The sequence below is a fragment of the Heterodontus francisci genome, chromosome 13, assembly GCF_036365525.1.
Source record: "Heterodontus francisci isolate sHetFra1 chromosome 13, sHetFra1.hap1, whole genome shotgun sequence".
Lineage (NCBI taxonomy): Eukaryota > Metazoa > Chordata > Chondrichthyes > Heterodontiformes > Heterodontidae > Heterodontus > Heterodontus francisci.
Window position 1 is genome coordinate 6662558 of NC_090383.1, and position 17541 is coordinate 6680098.

The 17541-nt window shown below is 42.4% G+C and overlaps 1 protein-coding gene across 2 annotated transcripts in view; it reads right to left on the reverse strand.

Moving 5' to 3' along the window:
- The window catches only part of macrod2 (mono-ADP ribosylhydrolase 2), a 916639-nt gene that overhangs the window by 317187 nt on the left and 581911 nt on the right, over positions 1-17541 (reverse strand). The window lies entirely within an intron of this gene.

Consider the following 17541-nt stretch of genomic DNA (forward strand, 5'->3'; position numbering starts at 1 on the left):
AGATGACGCTCTCCAAGGATCAAGTTTATGACTGTAATTGGACAGACAAAGCACTTGTACAGCAAGACTAAAATTTTACTGACATTTGCAAAGAATGGATAAACTCAAAAGAAATATTCAGAAAGAGAGAGAGGAATCTGCAAGTCCATCGTACATAACAGTCCATTCAGTTCCTTAGGCGGAATCTGTCAGTGCGAGAAGGAGCAGAGATTCCAGGCCGAGACAAACGGCCAAAATTATAATGAAGCCGATGGTGCTAGCTGTTATCTCTGCACAAATCGCAAGGCAATTCCAGGCAAGGAAAATCTGGAGATTGTTGTCCAAGATGCTTCGTAAAAATGGCATCACAGTCTGACTCACCATTGAAATGCATTGAACGCATGAAGTTGCTGTGATAGATATGAACTAACTCGCCACAAAAAGTTAGTTGTCCATTTCCTTCTAAGTACCAGGCGCTGCTTCACAAACCACTAACCACCTCCAGGCACTTACCCATTGTCTCTCGAGACAAGGAGGCCAAAGAAGCAGAATAATTCTTCTCAATAGCGTGAGAAGTCTTAATAATTACGTGCAAACAGCTGTTAAAGTTTATAAACATGGAGTCTCATTCCTTCAAGCTTTGAAATGTTTTGCAGATAAATAAAGCAAAATTTTATTTTTTAAAAACATGCTCTGTTTCTCTTAATCCAACCTTAGATTGCCTCTCTGTTTTGTCTTGTGTACTTGATTTAACATTGAATTCACCATCACCTACAAGTTCCCCTCCAAGTCTCACACCATCCTGACTTGGAACTATATTGCCGCTGCTTCAAAAACCTGAAACTCCCTCCCTGACAGCACTGTGGGTGCACCGACACCACATGGACTGCAGCGGTTCAAGAAGGCAGCTCATCACCACCTTCTCGAGAGCAATTAGGGATGGGCAATAAGTGCTGGCCTCGCCAATGACACTCACATTCCATGAACAAATTTTAAAAATTTATTCTAACTTATACTTCCTGGTTCAGACTCTGCGCTGTTCATTAACAATGCTTCAATCTGGTTCATTAAGGGGACGCACAGTTGCTTGCCCTTTCTACACAGATCCCGGAGGCCCTGTAGAAAGCACAGTGCTATTTCTGTCACCGACTTCCAGCAACTTACTGTACAAAAAGCTCATGGAAATTAAAGGAGCAGGTTTGTTCACTAGCCACAGTGCATTCTAGCCCATTGTGAAAATTTGAATTGTGAGCGACCCGAGTTCCCTGGTGTAAAACCCCTAACAATCAGCTGATAAACTGAGACATTGAAGGCGGCTACTGGCCTAGCTGCTGCCAAAGGACAGGATATGGCCCAGTGCAGGAATAAAAAGCACAGTATGATTGCACCGCTTGAGGAGGATCCAACAATTACGTTCACAGGTTTTAGCCATAGTATATTTCTGTATTTATGCAGTTCCGGGTTTAGAATGGTTTCTTCATTCCTAGAAAATGCTCTAAAAGTGGCATAAACTGATTTGAATTGAATATCTAACTTCTGCCAGCTGATGAATGATCACCAACCTGAAACATTGGGTAGAATTTTACATTGTGGCAGAGGCCCCAACCACTGGCTGAAAAGTCGGAGGCGGGCCCACCTCCACGGGGCCTGGAAGCCATGCAGCGATTTTACGTGGACCAGGCCCTTAATTGGCCTCAGTAGGGACAGGAAGTCCAACCTCCAAGAGTTACCGGCCAATCAGCAGGCCGGCAGCTCTTCAGTCCCAGCAGCGCCACCGGGAGCAGGACTGCACCCAACCCAGAGCAGTATCATGGACGGTGCCCTTGGAGCAGGTGAGTGGGGTTGGTCCCTCGCCGGGGAAAATCGGCTGGGCCCCCGGTGAGTGGGGGAGGTGTTCCAGTGGGGGTGGCTTGTGCCGCTTGGGGGCCCTCCGTGGGACGCGCCGTGGGATACAGAGTGCCCAATCAGGAGGGCACCCGAGCCCAGAAGGAGGCCAGATATTACAGGAGGAGGCCAGATATTACTGGGCGGATTCTTCAGCTGCCGGAGCCCATTTGACCACTTAAGGGCCTCAATTGGCCTGGGGTGGGTGGACTGTTTTCCAGCTCTCCCATCACTGTTAAAGTGGAATGGCACTGCCCACCTCCCACTTGATTTTACACCCCTCCCACCCCCGGGTGGGGTGGGTGAGGCATAATATTCTGGCCATTAACTCTGTTTCTCTCTCCACGTATGCTGCTGAGTACTCGCCAGCATTTTCTGTTTCAATTTCAATTGAACGATCTCGTGTTAAAAACAGCTACCCAAAACATTTCCTTCTTCTATATAACTGTAAAGAACCATAGCACATATAAAAGTTAGCAACGGATGGGATCTACAGAAAGTGAAAGATTAAATGCCAAAGGATAAAGGAAGTAGCTACTAATACTTCAGTTGATATTCTTCAGAGCTCCATAAATACTGGACAGGTAACTTAGGGCTGAAGGATGGAAAATATAATTCCAATATTAAAAAAAAGTGAGGCACAAATCTGGTCACTAACTGTGCTGAGCATACATAGATGGACACAGATGTCACAGGGAGCAGTCAGCAAAGGTCACACCTTACAAACCCACTGGAAGTTTTTGGGTAACTAAACTAGTAGATGAGGGAAATCCAGTAGATGTATAAATAGCAGTATGGACTATTTTCTGTGCTGTAAATACTATGTAAAACTTTGGAATCTACCAAAAAACAATCACATGAAGCAGGCTCCAGTTCAGAAAAGTTATTCCAATGAAACGCCCGTAAGAAAAAATGTAATGGAACATTCTTACTAACATTTCACAGAGCTCCTGAGCAGTAAATAGCTACTTTTCTGAAAGCTGAACATGGTTTTGTTTGCTGAATGTGTATTGGGCCAGATATTGCTGGAACAGGGCATCTCGCTGGGTGTCCCATTAAGATTTTTTCCTGCCCTCACCCCCCCCTCTTCATCTTGAATACAATTTGTGTGGTTACTTGCTGGGAGTGAAAGCTGATAATGGCGCAGAGGGGGCAGAAGAGCATCTGGGACCTCAGTGGACAGCAGGACCAACAATCTATCTCCTTAACCAATGAGTTTTAAGGATTGTGGAAAAAAAGAGCAACAACTGAGGAGGTGGGTGAATTAGGGTGAAATCAGATACAGAAAGATAAATAAAGAGAGGGAAAGAAAGATTGGATTGAGAAAGAGAGAAAAAAGACAAAGCAAATGTAAAAAAAATTTTAAATTACTCCTTTAAAATCTCCAACAACATGCAGTAATGGCATGGAACATTTTAAATTGTTCCTATTCTAGATCAGAGAGACATTGTATTAACAATGTCATTAATTTAATGTCATTAAAAAGGCAATTCATGCTCTTAATTGCAGGATTTAACTTTCTGTGCTGAGATTAATCGGCTAACCCAGCAAGCTCTTAAAAATAACGGGGAGGCTAAGGGTGAGGTACCATTTGTGCAGAGTGGTGGACAGGCCTAAATCAACCAGCAAATTCTGGAAATTCGCAACTCATGGCGTATTTCTTAATCCTATGAATTTGCCCGCCAATTTGGACATTAATCACTGTGTGCGTCGTTAGAACACCATTATTTTCCCTCAATATTTCAGCCCAGTAGCTTTACGACTCACTGCACTACAAAGCTCAAAAGAAATTGTTTTTCACAATAATGTATTACTGCTTTTTGATAGGCAACCTTTAAACATTCCATTTACTTCTTTGATAGACAATTTGATTTGAGTATTGACTGTCATTTGTATTACCAAAAACTGTTCTATTAATGAATTCTCTGTTTGATAGATGTTAACTCTTGTAGGGGCTGTTCTAGAACTGGTTTCTATACATTAAATGTTTTCACTGCCGAAATCACATTTATCATATATCTGTGCAGACCAATGGTTGTACGGCCATATCAGGAGGGGGCCACTTAGCCCCTTGAACCTGTTCTGTCATTCAATGAGATCATGGCTGATGTGTGACCTAACTCCATGCACACGACTTTGCTTCATAACCCTTGATACCTTCGGTTAACAAAAATTTAACCACCTCAGATTTAAAATTAACAATTGAACTCGCATCAACTGCCATTTGTCGAAGGGAGTTCGAAACATTTACCTTTCTTTGTGTGTAGAAGTGTTTCCTAATCTCACTCCTAAAAGGTCTGACCCTAATTTTTAGACTATGTCCCCTAGTCGTAGACTCCCCAACCAGCAGAAATAGTCTCTCTCTATTTGCCCCATCAGTTCCTTTTAATATCTTGAAACCTTCAGTAAAATCACCCCTTAATCTACTATGTTCCAGGGAATACAACACTAGTTATATAGTCTCTCCTCATAAATTAACCTTTGGAATCCAGGTATCATTCTGGTAAACCTTCGCTGCACTTTCTCTAAGGCCAATATATTCTTCCTAAGGACTGAACACAGTACTCCACGTGTGGTGTAGCATGACTTCAAATCCCTTCTATTCTATTTCTCCAGATATAAAGACCAGCATTCCATGCGCCTTATTGATTAATGCTGTACCTGTTAATGAAATTTTAATAAGGACCTAGACCCCCTCTTTGGACCTCCACAGCTTCCAGCTTTACACCATTTAGTAAGTACTCTGGTATATCACTTTTAGGTCCAAAATGGATGACCTCACTTCAATCTGACTATATTGAAATCCATTTTCCACAGTTGGGTCCATTCACCTAATCTATTAATATTTCTTTGTAATGTTATGCTCTGGCATGGACTCGATGGGTTGAATGGCCTCTTTGTGTGCTGTAAATGACTCTATGCTTTCATCTACACTGCATACAATGCCACCTATCTTTGCAACATTGGTAAACCTGGATATGTGGCTCTCTGTCCCATCATCTAAGTTGTTAATAAATACAGTGATTAGCTGAGGCCCCACACAGATCCTGCAGGACACCACTGGGGAAGAATTTTGTGCTGGGGCGGGCGTTTCGACTTAGGGGGAAACTGATGCAGAGATCCCAGCGTCGCCTCTTTTCCAGAAGGCCCACCGAATTTAGTGCCAATCAGGCACTTAAGTGAACAGTGGCGGGCCTTCCATAGGATTTAGGTTCCCACCGCGGAAATCCTGCCCTTGGAGAGCTGATGCAGCACCACCGGGGAGGCAGTGGCTGCTGCTGGAGATGACTTCCCTGGAGGTTGAGGATCATCACTGGACCCAGGCCTCAGGTAGGTCAGGGTGGGAGGAGTCTCAGAGTGGGGAACGGGTCAGGGGGGTGGCCCTCAGTGGGCCCCCCCTTCCCGATGCTGGGTCCTTTGTTCAGGCACTGTGTCTTTCAATAAAGGACCCTCTCCGCCACCATCCCACCCAATTTTCTGCTCTCCCCGCCTCCAAACCCGCCGTGGGGGGAGCATAAAATTCTCCCCGAGTCAATCCTGCCAATTAGAACAGCTGTCTCCTACCACTCAGCCAATTTCCTAACCAGGTCAATAATTTGCCCTCAATTCCATGAGCTTTAGCTTTAGCCAACAGTCTCTTATGAAGGACTTTATCATATGCCTTCTGGAAGTCCAAAAACATTCCCGTCCACTACTTTAGTCACCTCTTCAAAAAAAAATTCTATGAGGTTCGTCAGGTATGATCTGTCCTTTACAAATCCATGCTGGGTGTCTCTGCTCAGCTAAGAGTGTTCAGTGCATTCAGTCACCTTATCCTTAATTATAGACTCTAGTAATTCCCTAATAACAGATGTTAGGGGGAATTACAGACCAGCTAATCTTCCACATTTAAGAGTTTATACTTTCAAATCTTACACACAAAACTTCAGGTAAATATATCAATACAGCATCAAGTGTGACATTGGAAACCAGAAGTAAAACCCCAGTTTTGTCAGATATTTACAGCCTTGGCATCTTCTGGAGGATGAATATCACTGGTGGTGGCTGCACTAGGCTAAGGGAGAGGTACGTGTGCAACAGGAGAGTGTTCAAAGAAACTTCACTAGAGGTACAATGAAGGAACGGCATTGACCTTGTTCGTTGTGATGCATGTGGCTTGGTCTTATTTTCCCCTCACTCCCCCCCCCACCCCAACTTAACTTTCTTCCCTTATGGGAATGCACCAAAATGACTAAAGAAAGGAACAAAGGAGCAGGAAGAGGCCACTCAGCCCCTCCAGCTTGTTCCATCATTTAATGTCAAGGCAGATCTGCATCTTCACTCCAGCTACCCGTCCTGGCTCCATATCCCCTGAAAACCCTTCACCAGCAGAAATATATGAATCTCGGATTGAAACTTATCAATTGAGCGAGCATCTACTGCTCTTAGTGGAAAATAGCTCCACACTTCTACCACCCTTTGTATAATAAGATGGATATGAGGGCTAAACTTGTAAATTACAAGGCTGCTTTGTTGCACTGTTCTCCTGAACAAAGTTACACCATATACAAACAAGCTTTTACTGCATGCCCTCACCAGGTCTCCCAGTGAGTCACAGGCTACACAGTTTTATACTAATTATGCTGTTCATGCCAAGCAGGAGATAACATAAGGGCCACTGATTTACAGTAAGTCAGTCAAGTTCCATTTTAATTAAATCTATTGAGAGCTTAGGTTGCTTTGTTCAATTCCATGATTGCCTATTATTCTGTGAAAATCATAAAGGAATGGTCTTTATCGAATATTTCATCACTGGGATCTTGATGTAAACTGACCCTTAATAGCTAAAACTGGCCATCATGTACAAACATTTAAGACAGACATGGAAATAGCCATGAGAGTTACTCATGCACTAGATATGTGCAAACCCTTCATGGACGGCACTAATCTGTGCACTTTCTTCATTCTGTATTATGACTACCATATGAGCAGCAAATGTAAAATTCAAAGACATCCGTTAGTAAAGTTCAAATCCCATCACAGTATAAGATAATCTCAAAGCACTTATTCAGCAGTAACAGAAAACACAATGAAAAGGTTCATGAGTATAACAATAATATTGAACAGTATAAAGAAAGCCAACTCGGGATGTTTATTTTTTGATGCGAGTTGATATTTGCTCCAAGTGTAAAGGAACCAGCCTACCAGTTAGTTACATATCATAGTTACTCAGTTTTTGTGATTCATTTCATATTTCTAATCCTGTTTTATGAACTGTAAAAAAATTGAGACAAAGACAAATAGTGAATGATGTCCTAAAATTTGACGCTGAATTCATTTCAGTTCTTATTTGGCCCCCAGTTTGAAAAGAATGGTTTGCATTTCTATCACGTTTTGTATGACCTCAGGATGTCTCAAAGTACTTTACGGCCAGTGAAATATTTTTGAAGTGTAATCAGTGTTGTAGAAAATGTGGAAGCCAAGCAAGCTCCAACAAACAGCAATGTGATCATGACCCAGATAATCTGTTTTTTCAGTGATGTTGATCGAGGGATAAATATTGGCCCCAGGACAGGGGAAAACTGCCCTGCTCTTCTTCCCAAAAGTGTCATGGGATCTCCTACCTCCACCTGAGAAAGCTGACATCACCTAGCAGGTTCAATAATAGCACCAAAATATATTAGTAGAAGGGACAAATAAAACAGGGATATTAGAGACTTTCCACAAGTGCAACATTACTGTGAGCAATTTAAGTGTGGCTGTGGTAAGCAATAAAAGAAAGAATACTCAGCCCATCTAGCATGCTGATAATTAAGGTCTATATTCAGGACATACTGTGATAATGTCACTCCCACTTGGCATGACATTATGCTTGGTGAATATGAATTTTTGGAATACTTTATCTATTTTACTTTATTAGACTTCAGTTTAACCATTAGCAAACCAAAAAACATGAACTAGTTATTCCCCAATATAATATATAAGTAGTTATTCCCCAACTCTATTCAGCTCACAACATCTTTAGATTATAATCACATTCTAATCATGTAGATAAAATTCAGTTTTGGAATATCATTAAAATAGGGGTTGTACATACTGCTTTGGGATAAGGGGAAAAACTCTTGGAGGTTTACTTGTGTGAGTTGTCTCCCTCAAGGTTTGAATGTCAAATCTACATTCACTCAGGAACTTTGAAGAGGAATCTGACATTCTAGCACGACAGCTCGAGTCTCCTAATTAATAGATTGTTTAAAAATCTATGTGAAGCACTACAAAACTAGCAGAAAACAAAACACTTTTTAAAAGTTAATCCCAAGTGCCTCTTTCAAGGACAGCACAACAATCGTGCTGTGTAGATTTGACTGTTTTTAAATCTATTCTTCATTAGGCAAACATGTTGTCGAGGTACAAAGAATTAGCAAACCGACAGCAGACTTTAATGCAAAGCATATTTTTATAAGGTCTAGTAATAATCTATGGTGTAAATTTATAAACAGTCAAGGATCCAAACTGTTAATTGGTTATAGTCCCTTCAAATGATCAGTGTTAAAAAGTAATGAGATGGATTGACACAACTCCAATTGCCTAGTTGTCCTTCAACTCTTGCTGTTAATTTGTTTTTTTGTACAGCAAAGTGGTTAGATAGTGTGTGTGGAGCTTGAAGAGGTGTTTGATAAGGTTCCTGTGATGTTTTGGGGCCTTTCCATTATCCTTCCTTGTGGTTTATTTGACTCTCATATCTTTGATAACTTTCGCAGGCAAGCTCCAATTCCCTATAGTCTCCAGAGTGACCATCTAGCCTCAAAACATCTCAATTCCTTATACTTGCTACACTTAGCCTTTGCCTTGATAGGTTTCCCTCATTTTCGACAAATGAATAAAGCATCACAACTTCAGACTTTATTTCAAATTAAAACACACTTAGTGAATTTAACAAAAGATCAACACACAAATCAGTTACATTCATCTACTATTTATATACTTACAGTAGAAATCCTTTGACTTAACTCCTCAAGGGGGAAAAAAATATCTCTACTCAAAGAACCAAGCTAGCCTTTTGAAAGTAACCTTTAAGTGCACAATATTGAATTTTTCACTGTGGGAACATAACTAATATAAACTGTTTCTTGGAATTCAAACCAAATTTCCAATCGTTCGAGATTTTCAGACTGACTGGTTTCTTCTTTTGAAAGATCTCCAAGTTGAAACTTGATTTGTCTGTCAGCTATGGTTCAGTTGCAGGCACTCTTGCCTCTTGAGCCAGAAGGTTGTAGGCTGTGAGCACAACAATCTAGGCTGACACTCCAGTGCAGCACTGAGGGAGTGTTGCACTGTTGTAGGTACTGTCATTTGGAAAGATCCCATGGCACTATTTCAAAGAAGGGCAGGGGATTTATGCTCTGTTATCCAGGCCAATATTTATCCCTCAATCAACACCATAAAAAACAGATTATCTAGTCATCATCACATTGCTGATTGTGGGAGCTTGCTGTGCGCAAATTGGCTGCTGCGTTTCCCACATTACAACAATGACTACTCTTCAAAAGTTCTTGATTAGCTGTAAAGCGCTTTGAGGCATCTGGTGGTCATGAAAGGTGCTATATAAACTGTTACGCCAATGTGTTTTGTTGAATGATAATTTTCTTTGGTCCACTGACTGGAGATCTGAATTTATATTTTTTTGAAGAAATTTTAAAAGACATTATAAAAAAGATGACTGCTGGCAGCTTAAGATGATCACATCATTTGCTACACTGTAACCTACACTGCAAAGAATATGAGGAGGGAGACAAAATGTCTGTGCCTTTCCCAGCAGGAACCAAGAAGTTTAAAGGAACTATCTGCTCTTTTCAGCAAGCAGAGAAATACTGCTCACTGCTATGTTTGAATCCCTGAGTGACTGTCATGTGACAAGCCCCTTTCCATCTGTTTTTTTAAGTTGGTGTTTTCTCTGCAGCAGAGGAGAAGCAACTGGACTCTGACATGAACAGACCCTAAGTGGAGGTCCCTCTCTCTCTCTCTATTCCAGTTTGAAAGCCTGTTGACTGACCAACTTTGCATATTCCGGCTACAATCAGAAACCCTGTTGGAGGAAATTATCCGCATCGCTATTTCCAAGAAACTCACCAAACCAATCATCCACCTCTTCAAACTAAAAACCTCAGGATCACTGAATTCAGCTAGAAGCCAGCCGAATCTCCAAACTTCACAGACTGTATACCTTTTTATTTTTATTTTTATGGACTCTAACTGTGGGGCGGCACAGTGGCGCGGTGGTTAGCACCGCAGCCTCACAGCTCCAACGACCCGGGTTCAATTCTGGGTACTGCCTGTGTGGAGTTTGCAAGTTCTCCTTGTGTCTGCGTGGGTTTCCTCCGGGTGCTCCGGTTTCCTCCCACAGCCAAATGACTTGCAGGTTGATAGGTAAATTGGCCATTATAAATTGCCCCTAGTATAGGTAGGTGGTAGGGGAATATAGCGATGGTGAGGATGTGGGAGGAATATGGGATTAGTGTAGGATTAGTATAAATGGGTGGTTAATGGTCGGCACAGACTCGGTGGACTGAAGGGCCTGTTTCAGTGCTGTATATCTAAAGCTAAAAAAATCTAAATCTATCTACTTTTTCCCAGTCTGTAATCTATTTGTGTGTGTGTGTGTGAATGAAAGTTGGGGCGTTGTTTATTATTTTAATAGTTCAGTTTAGGTACAATAAAGTTAACCTCTTTCTTTGTGAATTCAAAAAAACCTGTCCGATTGGTTCTTGTTATGATCATAGCAAGTAAGTAATTAAACACCTACTGAATTGGCCAGCATTTTCACTTTAAGAAAGAATTAAACCTGTTGTGGTCAAACAAGGAGAGGGAAAAGAGGGAAGCCCGTCGACCCCTCCTCACTTGACACTAACAAAATGCTGTCTTTTGATTTAATGAGAATAGCCCTTTTTTATACCCAGAATAGAGTTGCCACGACTTCCTGGATTTTAAAGCTCTGACCATTGAAAGTTAAAAAGAAACTATTAAGTCATGTACAAGCTGAATCAATCATGCAGCATATTATTTAATTCTGAATCATTGTTCTCACCAGCTAAAACTGTAACGGGCAAAATGTGCAACATTTATCGAGCTCGGCTTGGGACAGCAATCTGAACTGTTGGCAGAGTTTAAACTGCCTATTGACTGTCAAGAGGATTTAAAAGAACACACACGAAATTAAATGCATGCTTGGTGACAGAATCAAGGTACATGCTAATAAAGGAAATTGGGCAGCATGGATAGAAAAAACGAAACAATATTTTTCAGCTGGAGGGATGTAAAAAGTTTTGTCCCCCAAGGGTCATTGTTAAAGACAATTAAGTTCTAAAAATATGATACATGTATTCTATTATTAATACACAAGGATTTTGCAAGGAGAATGCAAAATGGGCCAGTCTTCATCACCAGTACACTTGCTCCCCTTCCAGCTACCACAGTGGCGCAGTGGTTAGCACTGCAGCCTCACAGCTCCAGCGACCCAGGTTTGGTTCTGGGTACTGCCTGTGCGCAGGTTGTAACTTCTCCCTGTGACCGCGTGGGTTTCTGCCGGGTGCTCCGGTTTCCTTCCACAGCCAAAGACTTGCAGGTTGATAGCTAAATTGGCTATTATAAATTGCCCCTAGTGTAGGTAGGTGGTAGGAGAATGGTGGGGATGTGGTAGGGAATATGGGATTAATGTAGGATTAGCATAAATGGGTGGTTGATGGTCGGCACAGACTCAGTGAGCCGAAGGGCCTGTTTCAGTGCGGTATCTCTCTATGACTCTAACTGTCCACCCATTGGAACAGAGGAGTAGAAGAACATAGGATGGTAGGAACAGGAACAGGTTTGAGAGCTTCTTTTTCTACCTGTTAAATGAAGAGCCTCATTCACCTTCTAAATATACTGTGTATGCTCCGTACAATATCAGAATAACCTTCTCCAGAAGCTTGGAGGCAAAATAATTTCAAGGCAATGGCATCTCCTACCATCAGAGGTAGAGCTGTTAGGGTTTAGGAAGATGGTGCCTGATCTCCAGTAGCATCTCTCATATCAGGACAGCAAAGCAATTAAAAATGCTAACAAAGCACTGGGATTTATAGCTAGCAGCATATCTTAAATTTGTGCAGGACCCTAGGCAGGGCACTCTTAAGAGCACTGTGTGCAGTCCTGGACTCCATATGATAAAAAAAGACATAGAAGCACTGGAGAAAGTGCAAAAAGATTTACAATCACAGTATTAGAACTGAGAAATTATTGCTATCGAGGAAGGTTGAACAGGTTGGGGCTTTAAAAGACTTAGAGGAGATCTGATAGAGGTCTTTAACATTGTGAATGGGTTGGAGAGGGTAGATGTGTATAGAAAGGTTCCACTTGTCCCTGGGACGAGGGGGTTGTCTTATGATGAGATATTCTCTGGGGTTTAGATGAATGAGAGACAATCTCATTGAGACATACAAGATTCTGAAAGGGCTTGATAAGGGCACAGTCTCAGGATAAGAAGACAATCATTCAGGACTGAGATGAGGAGAAATTACTTCACTCAAAGGGTTGTAAATCTTTGGGATTCTCTACCCCAGAGGGTTGTGGATGCTCCATCATTGAATACATTTAAGGCTGGGATCGATAGATTTTTGGTCTCACAGGGAATCAAGGGATATGGGGAGCGGGCAGGAAAATGGAATTGAAGCCCAAGATCAGCCATGATCGCATTGAATGGCAGAGCAGGCTCGATGGGTCATATGGTCAACTTATGCTTCTATTTCTTGTGTTCTTGTGGGAGAATCCAAAACAAGGCACCATAAATACAAGAGTGTTATTAATAAATCCAATAGGGAAATCAGGAGAAATTCCTTTACCCAGAGAGTGGTTCGAATGTGGAACTCACTACCACAGGAAGTCGTTGAGGCAAATAGCTTAGATTGAGTACATGACAGAAAAAGGAATAGAAAAAATGCTGAAAGGCTGAGATGAAGATGGACTGGGAGGAGACTTGTGTGAATTATCAACACCGGCAGAGACTAGTTGGGCCAAATGGCCTGTTTCTGTGCTGTATACTGTATGTAATCTCCACTATACCTTGAATCTAAGCATGCTCATAATGTTCTTCCTACGGACTATGAGAACTCTCTTCCACCTGGAAATGCAGTTTTCTTCATTTATCCCTTCCCAGCTATCCTCAGAAAAGACAATCACAGGAGTCATCCAAGAAAACATCTTCTGGAATGCTAAAGAATGGTGCAGAGGCGCTTTGCACAATTTTTAAGCCATATTTTTGCAGGTCTGCATTCCACATGTGAAAATGCTAAAGTTATAGCAATCAGATCCACCTCAATAGCAATAGGCTTAACTGGCAGATGTCATAGCTTTGCAGAAGAACTCCCCATACAATTTAATGTCAAGTGAAAAGCACAAATGACAGAAATCCAACCAAAGCCTGACTACAGGCTTCAAATTTGATTTTCAGCCACACAGTGTGCCAGCTCATCACTGATTCCCACCCTTGCCCGAACCTAAAGTTATTTTCTGTTCACTACCACCACCAGTGCATTTTCTTTTACTCCAGACAAAATAGGTAGAATGTTGTGGAAGATGAGTTTCCCAAGCATCCAATTGCAACAACAACAACAGCAGCTGTACAGAACTTTAGTTAGGCCACACTTAGAATATTGCGTGCAATTCTGGTCGCCACACTACCAGAAGGACGTGGAGGCTTTGGAGAGGGTACAGAAGAGGTTTACCAGGACGTTGCCTGGTCTGGAGGGCATTAGCTATGAGGAGAGGTTGGATAAACTCGGATTGTTTTCACTGGAATGACGGAGGTGGAGGGGTGACATGATAGAGGTTTACAAAGTTATGAGTGGCATGGACAGAGTGGATAGTCAGAAGCTTTTTCCCAGGGTGGAAGAGTCAGTTACTAGGGGACATAGGTTTAAGGTGAGAGGGGCAAAGTTTAGAGGGGATGTGCGAGGCAAGTTCTTTACACAGAGGGTGGTGAGTGCCTGGAACTTGTTGCCGGGGGAGGTGATGGAAGCAGGTACCGTAGAGACGTTTAAGAGGCATCTTGACAAATACATGAATAGGATGGCAATAGAGGGATACGGACCCCGGAAGTGCAGAAGGTTTTAGTTTAGGCAGGCATCAAAATCGTCGCAGGCTTGGAGGGCCGAATGGCCTGTTCCTGTGCTGTACTGTTCTTTGTTCTTATATATCATCTTTAGTCAAGGTGTTTCACATGAGCATTTATCAAACAAAGTTTGACCCTGATCGATATAAGGAGATATTAGGGCAGATGACCAAAAGCTTGGCCAAAGAGTAGAGTGTAAGGGGCGTCTTAAAGGAGGAGAGAGAGGTAGAGAGACAGAGAGGTTTAGAGAGGGGATTTGCAGACTTTAGGGCCTAGATAACTAAAGGCACAGTCACCAATGGTGGAGTGATGAAAATCAGGATGTGCAAGAGGTCAGAATTAGAAGAGTCCAGAGATCTCGTAGAGTTATAGGGCTGGATGAGGTTATAGAGAAAGGGAGGGGCAAGGCCATGATGAATTTTGAAAACAATGGAACAAGTAACCATGTAATGTATGTTGCTAAGACTGATGGCCTAGTTCAGCACTTTTGAACAGACATTGTAATCGAAGGACAGAATGTGGTGAATTACTTTCACGACTTACGAAAAAAAGCTCTAGACAATATATACAGAAGTTACCCACTGTACACAACCTTTACCTATACCCGCATGGCCCAGTTGGGAAATGATGAAACTTAAAATATCTGGCAGGCTTGAGTGCCAACGAGACTCAAGCCCACAGCTGGGTGACTACACTGATAAACTACTGAATCCCAGAGACCAGGCTGTCATTTTGCTTGAAGTTCACTGGAAATGACTTCACTTGAAAGCAAGTCACTATGCTGATGAAAAGAATTACACTGCCCAAAGAAACACTTTTTAGGAGAGGTACAAACTCACAGGAAGACTACATATGGAAAAATCTCTGGTTAAAAGTTCAAGTACAGAACTTTGACATAAAAGGATTTAAAAAAAAATATATATATATATATATAAAATCAGCACCAAAAAAAAAGACTGAAGTGATGTTGAAGATGATGAAATGGTGCTGTGCAATTAAACTTATTAGGATTCACTAGGGCTGACAAGCTGTGATTAAAACCACTTTCATGCTGCCCATTGCAATCATCTATGCACTCAAAGAATCAACAAAGCACATAATGACTGGCAATCTATAGAAGAATTCAGGAGAAAGGAACCTTTAATTGGTATGTGTGGGATACCTTGAGTCTCATATTAGATCTATGCCAGATTAACAAGTTTAAAAAAAAAATCAGTCAAATTGCAAAAGGTAATTAAAGTCAGTGATTTGCAAGGCTGCTTCTTAAGATTTCCATGATGTGGAATTGAACTCCTATGAAGGATCAGATACAATTAAGGGATATTCAAATGCAAAGAAAATACAAGAAACAATAAAGCAATGGGCAGTTATAGTGCAAGTCAATGTGGAAATCTAACTAAAAGGCTTCAGTCTTGAAAACAGAAGAAAATACTAAATGTTAATTCAGTGAAATTTTTTGGGGAAAAAATTTTATTCTGGTGATGGGGGTCCCCACAGCGGGCCAGAAGATTGGGGGGGGGGGGGGGGGAAGGGGGACAACGCCTCGGCCTTCCATCAGACCCCCATTGCAATTCCACAGCGGGCAGACAATTAACAGCCCACCATCAGAGACACTGTCCCTTTAAGGGACAAGCGCCCACCTCCAGAGTTGCTGGTCAATCGGAAGGCTGGCAGTGTCACTGGGACTACTGGCCACTAAATGTGCTGCAGAAGGTCCTGTGCAGCATGATAGAGTCCAGAGACCCCAAGAGAGGTGAGAAGGGTCAGCATTGCCGGTGCCATTCAAGCAGGCCCCAGCAACAGGGGGGTTGTTGAGGGGGAGCCTTCCGGGGGGAGCAGCGATTGCAGTCTGCCTGGGAGTACCCTCCGGGGGCCTCGGATTGACCTAAAGGAGTGACAACCGACCCCTCAAGGAGGCTGCCAGATTTTACCCAGGCCCCTCTGCCTTCATTATTGAGGTGGAGGTGGGAAGGGGCCTTTAAGTGGCCTTTGAATGACCACTTAAGAGCCTCAATTGGCCTGCGGCGGAAATCGGACACACCAACCCCTGCTTTCCCATGCAATTACATGGGCTGCTCCCCACCCACCCACCCCGCCTCAGTTCCCGTCCCTAGGGAGCCCATAAAACTCAGCCTTAATATTTCAGGTCAATGACCAGTCATCAGAACGGTTTTATATACAGTGGAAATAGAACGTTTGCTGGTCTTTATTTTAGGGAAGAGGAAAAGGTGGCTCAAAATCATCTGTACAGAAATATAATCATATGTTCTGATTAATGCTTACAAACATGAAACATTAACTCTGTTTCTCTCTCCACAGATGCTGCCTGACCTGAACATTTCCAGCATTTTCCGCCTTTATTTCAGATTTCCGGCATTTTCAGTATTTTGCTTTTGTATCATCATATTATGCGTTAGTGTGACTTATAACAGATATCCTTCAGTGCCCCACACACTTTTTTTTTTATAACACATCACATCATTTACTGACACACACACATGCACACAAATGTGAAACTTTCATGGAATTACTTGGAAATTGTCCTGCTCTCCTTCCTTGCTGCTGTCTGTATCGCTCAGTTCCCTCAGCTCTCTAAGCAATCCCTCCACGTGATCCTTTTTGTCTTCGCGTGCATCGTAGTTGTTATATTTTTCCTTCATGGAGTGCTGTCAGCTTTGGAATTTCTCCCAATTATCCGTGTATTGCTAATGGTCTTGTACAATTGCTTCCAAAACTGTCACTTTTTTTCTTTGCTTTTATCTCAAGTGCTTCACAGGCCCTGCCATCATCAGTCAGGGTGAGACAGAAAAAAGGGAAGGTCCAGAACAATCAATAAGTATGAGTGAATCTTCAAACCGACCACGTATGTTTGACACGGTGGGGGAATGGGAGCCTATATAGGTTCAGGGCATTGAAATAATGCGAGTGAGACTTGGTGCAGGATAGAACATGGGCAGTAGAGTTTCGGATCAGCCGTGGTTTATTGAAGGTGGAGGATTGGGGTAGGAGCAGCAGGAGAGCATTGGAATGATCATGTCTGGAAATAGCAAAAGCACAAATGAGAATCCTAGAAACAGGTATGGTGAAGTAGGAGGGTGTTATGGGAGGGGGGCTGCTGGATGTAGGCAGTCTTTGTGGTAGACAGGATGCAAGGTTGGAAGCTCAGCTCCGGGTCGAATTGGGCACCAGGTTGTGAACAGTCTGCCTCAGTCCAAGACAGTGGCCAGAAGGGGAATGGAGTCTGTGGTGAGGGTACGGAGTTCGTGATGGGAGCTGAAGCTGATGGCTTTGGTCTTCCCAATGTTTAGCTGGAGGAGACTCTGGCTCTTCCAAGTCTGAATGTGGGACAAGATGACATATAGGACAGAGTTAAAAGGAGGGTCGCGAGAGATGGTAGCGAGGTTGAGCTGTGTGTCATCAATGTAAGCATTTATTTAAAGCAAGTTCCCTCTTGGTTGGACCAGTGCAATTCATCCAAAACCGGTCAAACCAACGTAAACGATCGAGGAATTTTAAGCGCAATTTTTATCCAATGCAAATCAAGTTCCCATGATCTTTTG